Source organism: Phocoena sinus, chromosome 17, assembly GCF_008692025.1.
Source record: "Phocoena sinus isolate mPhoSin1 chromosome 17, mPhoSin1.pri, whole genome shotgun sequence".
Taxonomy (NCBI): Eukaryota; Metazoa; Chordata; class Mammalia; order Artiodactyla; family Phocoenidae; genus Phocoena; species Phocoena sinus.
This window is the reverse complement of record NC_045779.1, coordinates 23017977-23031148: the sequence shown is the minus strand read 5'-3', so window position 1 is coordinate 23031148 and position 13172 is coordinate 23017977. Positions and strand designations below refer to the sequence as shown.

The window sequence follows — 13172 nt, the reverse complement described above, 5'->3', positions numbered from 1 at the left end:
ACTTGCCTTGGGGCCATGGGGTAAGAGCCATTATGGTGGGAGGGGCAAATGGAAACTTCTGAATTTTTCTGCTCCTTACCAAGGTAGTAAACCAGTAGCAATGTCATATCTCTAGGGGAATTTTCAGATATTAGTGACACTGTCAAAGACTTAAAAAATGAGAGGTGGTGATATGTATCATATCATATCATTCCTTAACTTGCCTGCTCGTCCTATGCAGAGGTTCAGTGGATTTTGGAGAATGGCTGTGGATCCTTGTAAACCTTACCAGGTGGAGATCTACAGTATGTAGTATTTTTACTGAAGAAAATTAGCATATCACCTGGCACTTGATATGCAGTTATGACCTGGTCAAGACTTTTTTCTCTGTATCTTAAGGACCACCAGAAGCTGTTTGCTTTTACCTGGCAGAGACAACAATATACCATCACCAAATTGCCTGCCTGTGTCAACCCTCCTGCTTTCTCTGCCACAATAGGGTCTCCAGAGGCCATGATTGCACTGACATTTGACAAAATGTTATAATGATCCACTACATTGAGGACATTATGCTGACTGAATATAATATGCACAGAGTAACGGGTATTTTTCATGTCTGAGTAAGACCTATGTGAACCAGAGGGTGGGAGATAAGCCCCACAGAATTTCAGAAGACCGCCATCTTAGTGAAGTTTTTAGAAACCCAATGGGCAGGAGTGTGTTGCGACATCTCCTCGAAGGTGGAGGACAAGTTGCTGTACCTTGCACTACCTATAAAGAAAAAAGAAAAGGCATATTTGGTAAGCCTCTTTCTTTTTCAATTTAAGTTTTAGATTTACAGAAAACATGAGCAGATAGAACAGAGAATTCCCCAATACTCCCTGCCCCTCCATCCCCACATCTTGTTCTCCTTGTTATTAATGACTTGCATTAGTGTGGTACACTTGCTACAGTTAACGAACCAATCTCGATACATTATTATTAACTAACATCCATCATTTATTCAAATTTCCTTAGTATTAACCTAATGTCCTTTTTCGGTTTCAGGATCAGTATAACACATTACATTTCATTGTTATATCTCCTCAGGCTTCTCTTGATTGTGATAGTTTCCCATATTTTCTTTGTTTCCAATCACTTTGACAATTTTGTCGAGTACTGTTTAGATATTTTGCATTATATCCCTTAATTGGAATTTGTCCGGTAATTTTCTCATAATTAGACTGGGGCTATGGATTTTGCAGAGGAAAACCGCAGAGGTAAAATGCCATTCTTATCACATCATATCAAGAATCTACACTATCAACATGACTTATTGCTGTTGCTGTTGACCTTGATCACCTGGCTGAGTTATTGTTGTCAGATTTCTCCACTGTAAAGTTCCTCCTATTGCTTTCCTGCTTGTACTTCTCGAAATGAAGTTGTGCACAGCATCCTCCTTGAGGTTGAAATATCTACGTAAATTATTTGGAATCCTTCTACAGAGGAAATTTGTTTATTCTCCCCCACTGATTCTTTTTTTTTTTTGGCTGCGTTGGGTCTTCGTTGCTGTGCGCAGGCTTTCTCTAGTTGCGGTGAAGGGGGGCTACTCTCCGTTGCGGTGGCTTCTCTTGTTGCGGAGCACAGCCTCCAGGTGCACGGGCTTCAGTAGTTGTGGCACGTGGGCTCTAGAGCGCAGGCTCAGTAGTTGTTGCACACGGGTTTAGTTGTTCTGCGGCATGCGAGATCTTCCCGGACCGGGGCTCAAACCCGTGTCCCCTGCAATGGCAGGCAGATTCTTAACCACTGCGCCACCAGGGAAGTCCCTCCCCCACTGATTCTCAAATTGATTAATTAAATAATTTCACTGTGGACTTATAGCTATTTATTCTGTACTATGGGTTGTAAGCCAATTCTATTTCATTGATCTTGATGCTTAGATTTTTCCATTTTTGGCCCCTGGGAGTTCTTTCATTTGGGTCCTTTGTTCCTTTGACGTTCCCTCATCATCGTGTTTTGTTTGTTTGTTTGAGTACAATACTTCCTTACATTCTGGCATTACAAGATGCTCCGGGTTTATTTTGTGTTTAATTTTGCTTAAATCAGTACTTTTGACAATGTGACTGTCTAATACCTATTAATATTTTAGTTAAAACATATAGTAAACACTTAGTATGTGCTAAGTGCTTTGTTGCATGCTGGGTGTAATGCTATCTATTTTTATCTATAAGCAGGTAATAATCATCCTGATTATCACTCACATTTTTAAACTCCTTTGCTTTTTACAAACCTCCCCCCCACCATACATTAGCTCATTTTTAAACCTCACATAATTTTTCTATGATAGATATGGTAGGAATTAATTATGATATCTGTTTCACAGATGAAGAACCTGATCTAGACTTTTAATAGATTTTTTTTTAAAGGAGAAATGAAACTCTAGTTTATTTTAGTGAGTGCAGCCTCTTTTGAATGCATGCAGCCATTTGTTCAGATTCCCTCTTAATCAATTTTACAGAGAGGTTTCCTGATTAATGCAACATTGTGAGCACAATGAATTTACGTTTTGTTCTCTTACAGATTTATTCTTCATTCCCCTTCTCGTTCCGAGCCATGAAAATAATAGAAAGATTTAGTTACACAAAGCCTTGGCTTATTTCAGTTTACTTCAGAATATGATGGTGTAAATTGGAGAAAACTCTATGGAATATATTATGATTGCTCCCTTTTTAAGCATAAAATTTTCTAAGAAGTGAAATAAAATTCCAGTATCACAATAAGTAAAATATTTGATGTAAACCAAGAATGTCAATAAACTTGTGAGTTATGGCACCAAATATGTTTTGACAAACACAATTGTGTAGAGACTTTAAAGATTTTAGTACAGTTCTTGTCTTGTAAAATATGAATGCATCACTTTATGGTGAACTTATGATGTTGCAATGATCTCCTTTCAAATGCCTTACTTTGGAAGGAGCTTGACTTAATTTTTTGTCTCTCATTTTTTTTGGATATAGATCCTATAACTTCATGCATAACTCATATGTTTTCTTATAGGACTCTGTTTGATGGACTTTGAAATTACAGCTCATGATCTTCCTTTTACTCAGAGGCAAACCCTTTCTTTACTCTGCACTGCACTCTAGTGTTTGCTTGTTGGCGTCCAGGGAGAGTGCTGAGGTGTGAGTTTTACTACAGTGACCTGTACAATGAATAGCTTCAGAGAAGCATTAGGGAATATTCTGGGAAGAGTGCATAGCTGAACTCTATAGGCTCTAGCTGAGCTGTTCCACTGAGCTATAGATAAAAGATGACCACATTTAGACACTTTAATTGAACTGCTTTTGACTTTCTCCAGGTTTTATGAGAAAAGGGCCTTACAATACTCAGAAGTAAAAACTATGCTGTCACCATGTTCAGAATGCTGAAACTGAGTTTTATCTCAAGTGGAAATATTTTGAACTACATTTAAGGTTGGTTTGTTTGTCGCTTCAAATAGTTTTCCGGACCATTATCTTTTGGAGACTCCATTCATTTTTCCTGCTAGTTTTTGACCTGATTTAAGGGGAATGGCAATATATGGAAATCTACCCTTCCATTATCACTGCTTATCTTTGGAGCATCATGGATATGTGCTAGGTGGTTCTTCATAGGCACACGCTTTTTGTAATAAAGCTGAAACCTTATGCTAGAAACAATTTTCTATTGAAGAATCTGTGACATGTTTGTAGGAACAAACCTGGACAAACCATAAATGTGATAGGTAAAAAGCAGAGTCAGATTTGCAGGCCAGGTTTATCAACACAATGACCTGGGTGATTTCTTGACATATGACAAACTCATTTACTGTTTGTCCAGGAAACAATCTGACATTTTCCCAGGGATCTTACGTGCATTTTAAAAGATTTAAGTAATATATGGCCAGAGCATTCAGTGTCAGTACTTGCGGAAGATTGATCAGTTTTGGAGGTAGCATCTAATCTATTCAAGGAATTTAATTCATCAAAATGTATTGATCTCCAACTATGTGCCATACGCCTTCCATGAGGTAGAGGATATGAATAATCTGTTTTCAAAGGACCCAGAGTCTTTTCATAAAAAAATATTTAAATAATAATTCAAGGGAGATTATTAGTATAATAGTAATCAAAGTAAATCTAACAGAAGAATGACTATTTCCAACTAGGAATCAAAATGGCTTCACGGAGGAGAGAAAGCGTTGTTTATAAAGTTCCAACTTTACGTAGTCCACATAACAATGGTATGATCCCCATTTTACATGAAAGAAAATGAACCTAGAAAAGTTAAGTACTTGCCTAGTATCATAAAATTAAGCCAGATATTTAAAAGGGAGTTGAGGCTAAATAACGAGTACAAACAGGTGCATTGTACTTTTCTCTCTGCCATGTGTGTTTAAAATTATACATAATTATACATATACACTGTTGGTAAGAATAATTCCAAAACCTCTTTCTCTTTTCAACTAACCATTATCAGGGTCCAAAAATAGAGATGGCAAACCAACCTATAAAATTGTTATTATTATATCCCTTTCACATATGAGAAAATGGGGACTTAAAATGTGTTACGTGACTTGCTTGGTATTAAGCAAACAAATGGTGGATCCAGAATTTGTATGTTGGTCTTTTTTTAACCTCTTTATTATGGATATATATATATATTTGCTTTTCTTTTTTTAAAAGGTTGTGTTATAAACACTTAACATGAGATCTACCCTGTTGACAAATTTTTAAGTGCATAATACAGTATTGTTAACTATGGGCACAATGTTGTACAGCAGGTATCTAGAACTTTTGTATCTTGCTTAACTGAAATTTTATGCCTGTTGATGATCAATTCCCCACTGCCCCCTCTCTGCAGTCCCTGGTCACCACCATTCTACTTTGATTCCAGGAATTTGACAATTTTAGCGACCTCATACGAGGGGGATCATGCATGTCCTTCTGTGACTAGCTTGTTTCAATTAGCACAATGTCCTCCAGTTTCATCCATATTGCTGCATGTGGCAGGATTTCCTTCTCCTTTAAGGTTGAATAATATTCCATTGTATGTATATGCCACATTTTCTTTATCCATTTATCCATAGATAGACCTTTAGGTTACTTCCACATTTTGGCTATTATGAATAATGCTGAAATGAACATGGGAGCGCATATATATCTTTGAGATCTTGATTTTAATTATTTTGGTTAAATCCCAGAAATGGGATTGCTGGATCATATGGTAGTTTTATTTCTAAATTTTTTTGAGGAAATTTCATACTATTTTCCATAGCAGCCGCACCATTTTACATTCCCACCAGTAGTGTATTGTGGGTAATTTTAAGCACTCATGGTAGACAGGAAAGTACAATGCATCTGCATGGACCCATTATTCAGCCCCAACACTCGTTAGCTCACAGCCACACTTGCATTTAATCAAACTTCCTTTACATCTCTGCCTATCGAATTGTTTTGAAGCAAATCCCATACATAATATTTCATGCATAAGTATTTGAGTATGTGTCTCTGAAAGAAAAAAACTCTTGTTGATGAACCCAGTCATGGTGCCATTTTCATACATAAGAAAACCTAGTTATGTCTTACATCATCAAATATCTGGTCACTATTTTCTCATATGTGTTTTATTTTATTTTTGTTTGTTTATAGACATTATGTTGCTGGTTTGTTCTAACTGGGATTCCAACAGGGTGCACCACTGCATTCTGTTAGTACATCTCATGGATATTTTAATTTCATAGGCTACCTTAACTTATATTAAAAAAATTTTGAGATTGACCTGTTGAAAAAATTGAGCAATTTGTCTTGTGACCTTTCCTGCTTTCTGGATATCGCTGATTGTACTCTCATTTTTTATAGAAAACCTCTTCCTCTATTCCCCGTGTATTTCCTGTACTGGTGGTTAGATCAAGAGTCTGGATCCATACTTAGGTTACACTTTTGGCAAGACTACTTCATAAATGGTGTTCTAAACTTCCATCGAGAGGCATAATGTCCAGTTATCTACTGCTGTGGCGTTAGGTGCCACTGAGGATCATTTCCCAGGTCCAGAGTTTACTTTGGGGTTTGCAAAATGGTAATATTCCAATTATGTAATTACATCTTTATATGTTAGTTGGAATACTTCCATAGACAGAATTTTTTCTCATCAACTTTTGAATACCCTGAGGTATAGTTTTTACTATAAAAACAAGTAATCTGTATGATTGTTTCCCTTTATTTATCAGTTTTTAGAACAAGGAGTTGGTTTCCTAGCATCCTCCAAAGGTGATCTTTTTTTAAATCATGATCATTGGAATTCCTGGATTTTTAACGTATTTTATTGATTTCAACCCACTGATGTTTTTACTCTTATTGGTGCTGAGGATGACTCATCTTTGTGCAGTGGGAGCCACTTTAAGATGTTTCATGAGTCCTTTTGACACTATTCCAATAATTTTTGATAACTTCCTTGCTTTCTGGAATGACAAAATACTAAGATTCATCTTGTAAATTGCCTGCCCCTGACTTTTATATCTGTCTCCTTTACATGTTACCTCTCATCACATATAAGTAATAATTTTATTTAAATATAGCTTAATCTCCCATTGTATGTGCATATATACACACACACATATACACACAGAGACTCCCTTTTTCAGATAAATGGTAATACGATATATAGTATACATGTTGCTTATACTACTTGTTGTTTTCATTTAACAATATATCCTGGAGATTGCATATTAGAAAGCACTCTTTTTTTTTTTTTTTAACCAGCTGTATGGTGCTCCATAGTAAGTATCTCAGAGTTAGTTCAATTCATCATGTATTAATGGACATTTAGGTTGTTTCTGGTTTTTACCTTTTTAAATCATGCAGTAAATATCCATGTGTATACATATTTTCATGTTTATCTTTTAGATAGATTCCTAGAGAAGGGAAAAACATATGTAAAATCATTAAATAATGCCAAATTGCCCTCCATTGGGTTCATAACATTTTGCATTCTTTTTAGAAACACATATGTGCCTGTTTCTTCTTAGTCTTACCAACTAAATGTGGGATCACACTCTTGATTTTTTGTCAGTGTGATAAATAAGATATATCTGTGTAATATTAATTTGTATTTCTCTTATTATGAACTATTTTTTAAATTATGAGACATATAGAGTCCTAAACGTATGAGAAACTGCATTGCCTGTATTGCCTTTTCTACTCACGTCTCTAGCCTGTTTTTCTTTTTTTTTTAACATCTTTATTGGAGTATAATTGCTTTACAATGGTGTGTTAGTTTCTGCTTTATAACAAGGTGAATCAGCTATACATATACATATATCCCCATATCTCCCCCTTCTTGCGTCTCCCTCCCTATCCCACCCCTCTAGGTGGTCACAAAGCACTGAGCTGATCTCCCTGTGCTATGCGGCTGCTTCCCACTAGCTATCTATTTTACATTTGGTAGTGTATATATGTCCATGCCACTCTCTCACTTCGTCCCAGCTTACCCTTCCCCCTCTCTGTGTCCTCAAGTCCATTCTCTACATCTGCATCTTTATTCCTGTCCTGCCCCTAGGTTCTTCAGAACCTTTTTTTTTTTTTTTTTTTAGATTCCATATATACATGTTAGCGTACAGTATTTGTTTTTCTCTTTCTGACTTCACTCTGTATGACAGACTCTAGGTCCATCCACCTCACTACAGATAACTCAATTTCATTTTTTTTTTATGGCTGAGTAATATCCCATTGTATATATGTGCCACATCTTCTTTATCCGTTCATCTGTCGATGGACACTTAGTTTGCTTCCATGTCCTGTCTGGCCTGCTTTTTAAATAGCACTGTTTTTATTTTAATTTTGCTTATGAAGTTGTGTTTGCTATGCTTTTTTTTCTTTGGCTGTGCCACCATGCAGCATGTGGGATCTTAGTTCCTCTACCAGGGGTCGAACCCTTGCCCCCCACAGTGGAAGTGCAGAGTCCTAACCACTGGACCACCAGGGAAGTCCCTGCCATGCATGTTTAATCTTTATGTAGTCAAATTTATGAATGATTTTCCCTACTGCTTCAATATTTTGAGCGGGAAGAGAATTTTTCTTGCCTCTCAGTTATAAGGATATTCAGAAATGTTTGTACTTGTGTAATTTCATTTTTTATATTTAAATTCCTTTAGAATTTTCACTGATTTCTGGTGTCAGAAATGAATTCAATTTCTATTATTTTCATGTACTTATCCAGTTATCCCAGCACCATTTATTAAAATGCCCATATTTCCCACTTGATTTGTGACTTCACCTTTGTTGAATACTACCAGAAATTGCATATATTTCTGGATTCTCTACTCTTTCTTATTGACTTTCCTGGCTACTCATATGCCAACATCACACTGTGTTGATTATAGAGACCTTAGGATATGCTTATATATCTAATTGGGCCAGCAATCCCCTTGCCTCACTGTTGCTCTTCTTTTTCAAGTGAATGTAGGTCTTTGAACACCAAATTCAATTCCTTCAGTAAGATGTCACAAAAACAGAATGTTTAGACTCTTTTAAATAGGAAAATAAGAAGGTAAACCTGTGAAGGAATTTAATGGCAAAAATGGGTCAAGAATAATTTTGTTTTTGTTTTAATTAAAAGACTAAGAAGAACCAAGCCTACTGAGTCCACTTAGCTTTTTTTGTCTTCTATAGATCCCCTTAGAGAAGTGATGTATTATCCTGATTTAGCAATCAAAATTTCCATCGTGTAGATCCCTTGACTAGGTCTGATTGTGTTTGAAAGCACTAGAAGAATTAAGATTTATTAGTGATAACACCCTTCTGACACCTGGCAGTAAAGCCCTGGATATCTGTGTAAGATCCAAAGCATGGTGATGTGGTTGCTATGTTGGAATATATTGGAGAGTGTGTGTATGTGTGTGTGTGTGTGTGGGTGTGTGTGTGTGTGTGTGTGTGTATACACATTCTTCACCACTATTCATTAGAATACAGTGAGGTTTAACGTTCATGTTGTCAGTCTCAAAAATTCAAAGATATTTCTTAACATGGTAATCTGAGGGGAGAAAACAATAATTATAATGTGTGGAGATCCTAACGTCTGACAGTTGTAGCTGCAAAGAATTTTACTCAGGAACTATTTGAGCAAAATGTTGGGTTTGCTGGTTGAGCATTTTTGTCATAAGTGATCCGGTTTTTAAAAGCTTGATTGTGGGTGGCGGGTGGCCGTTGGGCTCAGTCAGAGGATGGCCGCAGCCACGGCAGGTGGATCCCTGGGCCAGTCCCCTGGCACTGCTGTCTGGGCTGCATCGCAGCCACTGCGGAGGTGAGGGGACTCGCTGTGCCGCCAGGCTGTGCTCTTCTTCCTCAACAACATCTCCCTGGATGGGCTTCCCTCGAGTTTCTGGAAGAAACGGTGGGATGTGCCTCCCTTCAAAGAACCAAACATACATCTGGATCCCCAAGACACAAAGGCCCGAAGAAGACTCACTTCATCAATAATATGAGGCAGTACGGCTCCAGGAACAGCAGGATCATGCTCATCTGAGCCAAGCAGTCCGTGTGTTCAGCCTTCTCTGTCTTGCCCTGTGGAGAAGACCTGTGCGTCAGTGACCTGAGGGTGGACAGCCAGAAGCAGAGGCATCCGTCCGGCGACGTTTCCATATCTTCTGAGATGGTCTTCCTGTTGGAAGACGTTGAGCTGGGGGCGGATGGCAAGGTTGTGTCTTACCAAGATTCTGTACCCCACCAACATCCTGGTCACGCTCAAGCTGGCCCACTGCCTCAGCCCTGACTCAGAGTGCCCTGTGCTCTGCTGGGGTCCAGATTCAAACCTGTCCTGCCCAGGGTGGCGCTAGCTGGCTCAGAACTAAGGACCGATGCGGGGGATTCCCTGTAGTACAATCCCAACCTCCTGGCTGACCTTCAGTGACCCTGCGGCAAGCACAAGTATGTCCTCATCTTTGCATCCTACATGACCACAGTGATAGAGTATGTGAAGCTCTCCCACCTCAAGAAGGACATGAAGGAAACCTTCTGGGAGAAGTTCCCGCACATCAAGGTGATGCTGAGCAAGATTAGGAGTTGAAAATGAGAGATGCAGAACTTGTCCCAGGAGTGTGTTTTGGAGCCTGTGACAGTGCCGGTGGCTTATGTGTACTTTGAGAAGCTCGTCCTGCAGGGCAAACACAACAAGCAGAACTGCAAGCTGCTGAAGAAACAGCAGATGAAGGAGCAAGGTAAAAGCCCACCAGACCAAACAAATGAAGAGGAAATAGGCAGTCTACCTGAAAAAGAATGATAGAAAAGATGATCCAAAATAATCTTGGATATAGAATGGAGAAAATACAAGAAATGTTTAAAAAGGACCTAGAAGAACTAAAGAGCAAACAAACAATGATGAACAGCACAATAAATGAAATTAAAAATTCTCTAGAAGGAATAAATAGCAGAATAATTGAGGCAGAAGAACGGGTAAGTGACCTGGAAGACAAATAGTGGAAATAATTACCACAGAGCAGAATAAAGAAAAAAGAATGAAAATAGTTGAGGACAGTCTCAGAGACCTCTGGGACAACATTAAATGCACCAACATTCGAATTATAGGGGTCCCAGAAGAAGAAGAGAAAAAGAAAGGGATGGAGAAAATATTTGAAGAGATTATAGTTGAAAACTTCCCTAATATGAGAAAGGAAATAGTTAATAAACTCCATGAAGCACAGAGAGTCCCATACAAGAAAAATCCAAGGAGAAACATGCCAAGACACATATTAAACAAACTATCAAAAATTAAATACAAAGAAAAAATATTAAAAGCTGCAAGGGAAAAACAACAAATAACATACAAGGGAATCCCCATAAGGTTAACAGCTGATCTTTCAGCAGAAACTCTGCAAGCCAGAAGGAAGTGGCAGGACATATTTAAAGTGATGAAGGGGAAAAACCTAAAACCAAGATTACTCTACCCAGCAAGAATCTCATTCAGATTTGATGGAGAAATTAAAACTTTACAGACAAGCAAAAGCTATGAGAATTCAGCACCCCCAAACCAGCTTTACAACAAGTGCTAAAGGAACTTCTCTAAGTAGGAAAAACACAAGAGAAGGAAAAGACCTACATAAACAAACCCAAAACAATTAAAAAAATGGTAAAAGGAACATACATATTGATAACTACCTTAAATGTAAATGGATTAAATGCTCCAACCAAAAGATATAGACTGGCTAAATGGATACAAAAACAAGACCTGTATATATGCTGTCTACAAGAGACCCACTTCAGACCTACGTACATATACAGACTGAAAGTGATGGGATAGAAAAATATATTCCATGCAAATGGAAATCAGAAGAAAGCTGGAGTAGCAATTCTCATATCAGACAAAATAGACTTTAAAATAAAGACTATTATAAGAGACAGAGAAGGACACTACATAATGATCAAGGGATCAATCTAAGAAGAAGATATAACAATTGTAAATATTTATGCACTCAACATAGGAGCACCTCAATACATAACACAAATGTTAACACCTATAAAAGGGGAAATTCACAGTAACACAATCATAGTAGAGGACTTTAAACTCATTCGCACCAATAGATAGATCATCCAAAATGAAAACAAACAAGGAAACACAAGCCTTAAATGCTACATTAAACAAGATGGACTTAATTGTTATTTATAGGACATTCCATCCCAAAACAACAGAATATACTTTCTTCTCAAGTGTTCATGGATCATTCTCCAGGATAGATCATATCTTGGGTCACAAATCAAGCCTGAAGAGATTTAAGAAAATTGAAATTGTATCAAGTATCTTTTCCGACAACAGTGCTATGAGACTAGATATCAATTGGAGGAAAAAATCTGTTAAAAATACAAACACGTGGAGGCTAAACAATACACTACTTAATAACGAAGTGATCACTGAAGAAATCAAAGAGAAAATCAAAAAAATACCTAGAAACAAATGCCAATGAAAACATGATGACCCAAAACCTATTGGATGCAGCAAAAGCAGTTCTAAGAGGGAAGTTTATAGCAATACGATCCTACCTCAAGAAACAAGAAACCTCTCAAATAAACAACCTAACCTTACATCTAAAGCAATTAGAGAAAGAAGAACAAAAAAAACCCCAAAGTTAGCAGAAGGAAAGAAATCATAAAGATCAGATCAGAAATAAATGAAAAAGAAATGAAGGAAACAAAAGCAAAGATCAATAAGACTAATAGCTGGTTCTTTGAGAAGATAAACAAAATTGATAAACCACTAGTCAGACTCATTAAGCAAAAACGGGAGAAGATGCAAATCAAGAGAATTAGAAATTGAAAAGGAGAAGTAACAGCTGATACTGCAGAAATACAAAGGATCATGAGAGATTACTAGAAGAAACTCTATGCCAATAAAATGGACAACCTGGAAGAAATGGACAAATTCTTAGAAAAACACAACCTTCTGAGATTGAACAAGGTAAAAATAGAAAATATATACAGACCAATCACAAGCACTGAAATTGAAACTGTGATTAAAAATCTTCCAACAAACAAAAGCCCAGGACCAGATGGGTCACAGGTGAATTCTATCAAATATTTAAAGAAGAGTTAACACTTATCCTTCTCAAACTCTTCCAAAATATAGCAGAGGGAGGAACACTCCAAAACCCATTCTACGATGCCACCATGACCCTGATACAAAAACCAGACAAAGATGTCACAAAGAAAGAAAACTACAGGCCAATATCACTGATGAACTAGCAGACAGAATCCAACAGCACATTAAAAGGATCATACACCATGATCAAGTGGAGTTTATTCCAGGAATGCAAGGATTCTTTAATATATGCAAATCAATCAATGTGATTAATCATATTAACAAACTGAAGGATAAAAACCATATGATCATCTCAATAGATGCAGAAAAAGCTTTCAATAAAATTCAACACCTATTTATGATAAAAACTCTCCAGAAAGTAGGCATAGAGGGAACTTACCTCAACATAATAAAGGCCATATATGACAAATCCACAGCCAACATTGTTCTCAATGGTGAAAGACTGAAACCATTTACTCTAAGATCAGGTAGAAGACAAGGTTGTCCATTCTCACCATTGTTATTCAACATAGTTTTGGAAGTTTTAGCCACATCAACCAGAGAAGAAATCCAACTCGGAAAAGAAGAAGTAAATCTGTCACTGTTTGCAGATGACATGATACTATACATAG

At 37.2% G+C, this 13172-nt stretch overlaps 1 pseudogene; it reads left to right on the top strand.

The window, feature by feature from the left end:
- The first annotated feature begins 1210 nt into the window (after nt 1–1210).
- The window catches only part of LOC116742208, a 74409-nt pseudogene continuing 62447 nt past the window's right edge, over nt 1211–13172 (top strand).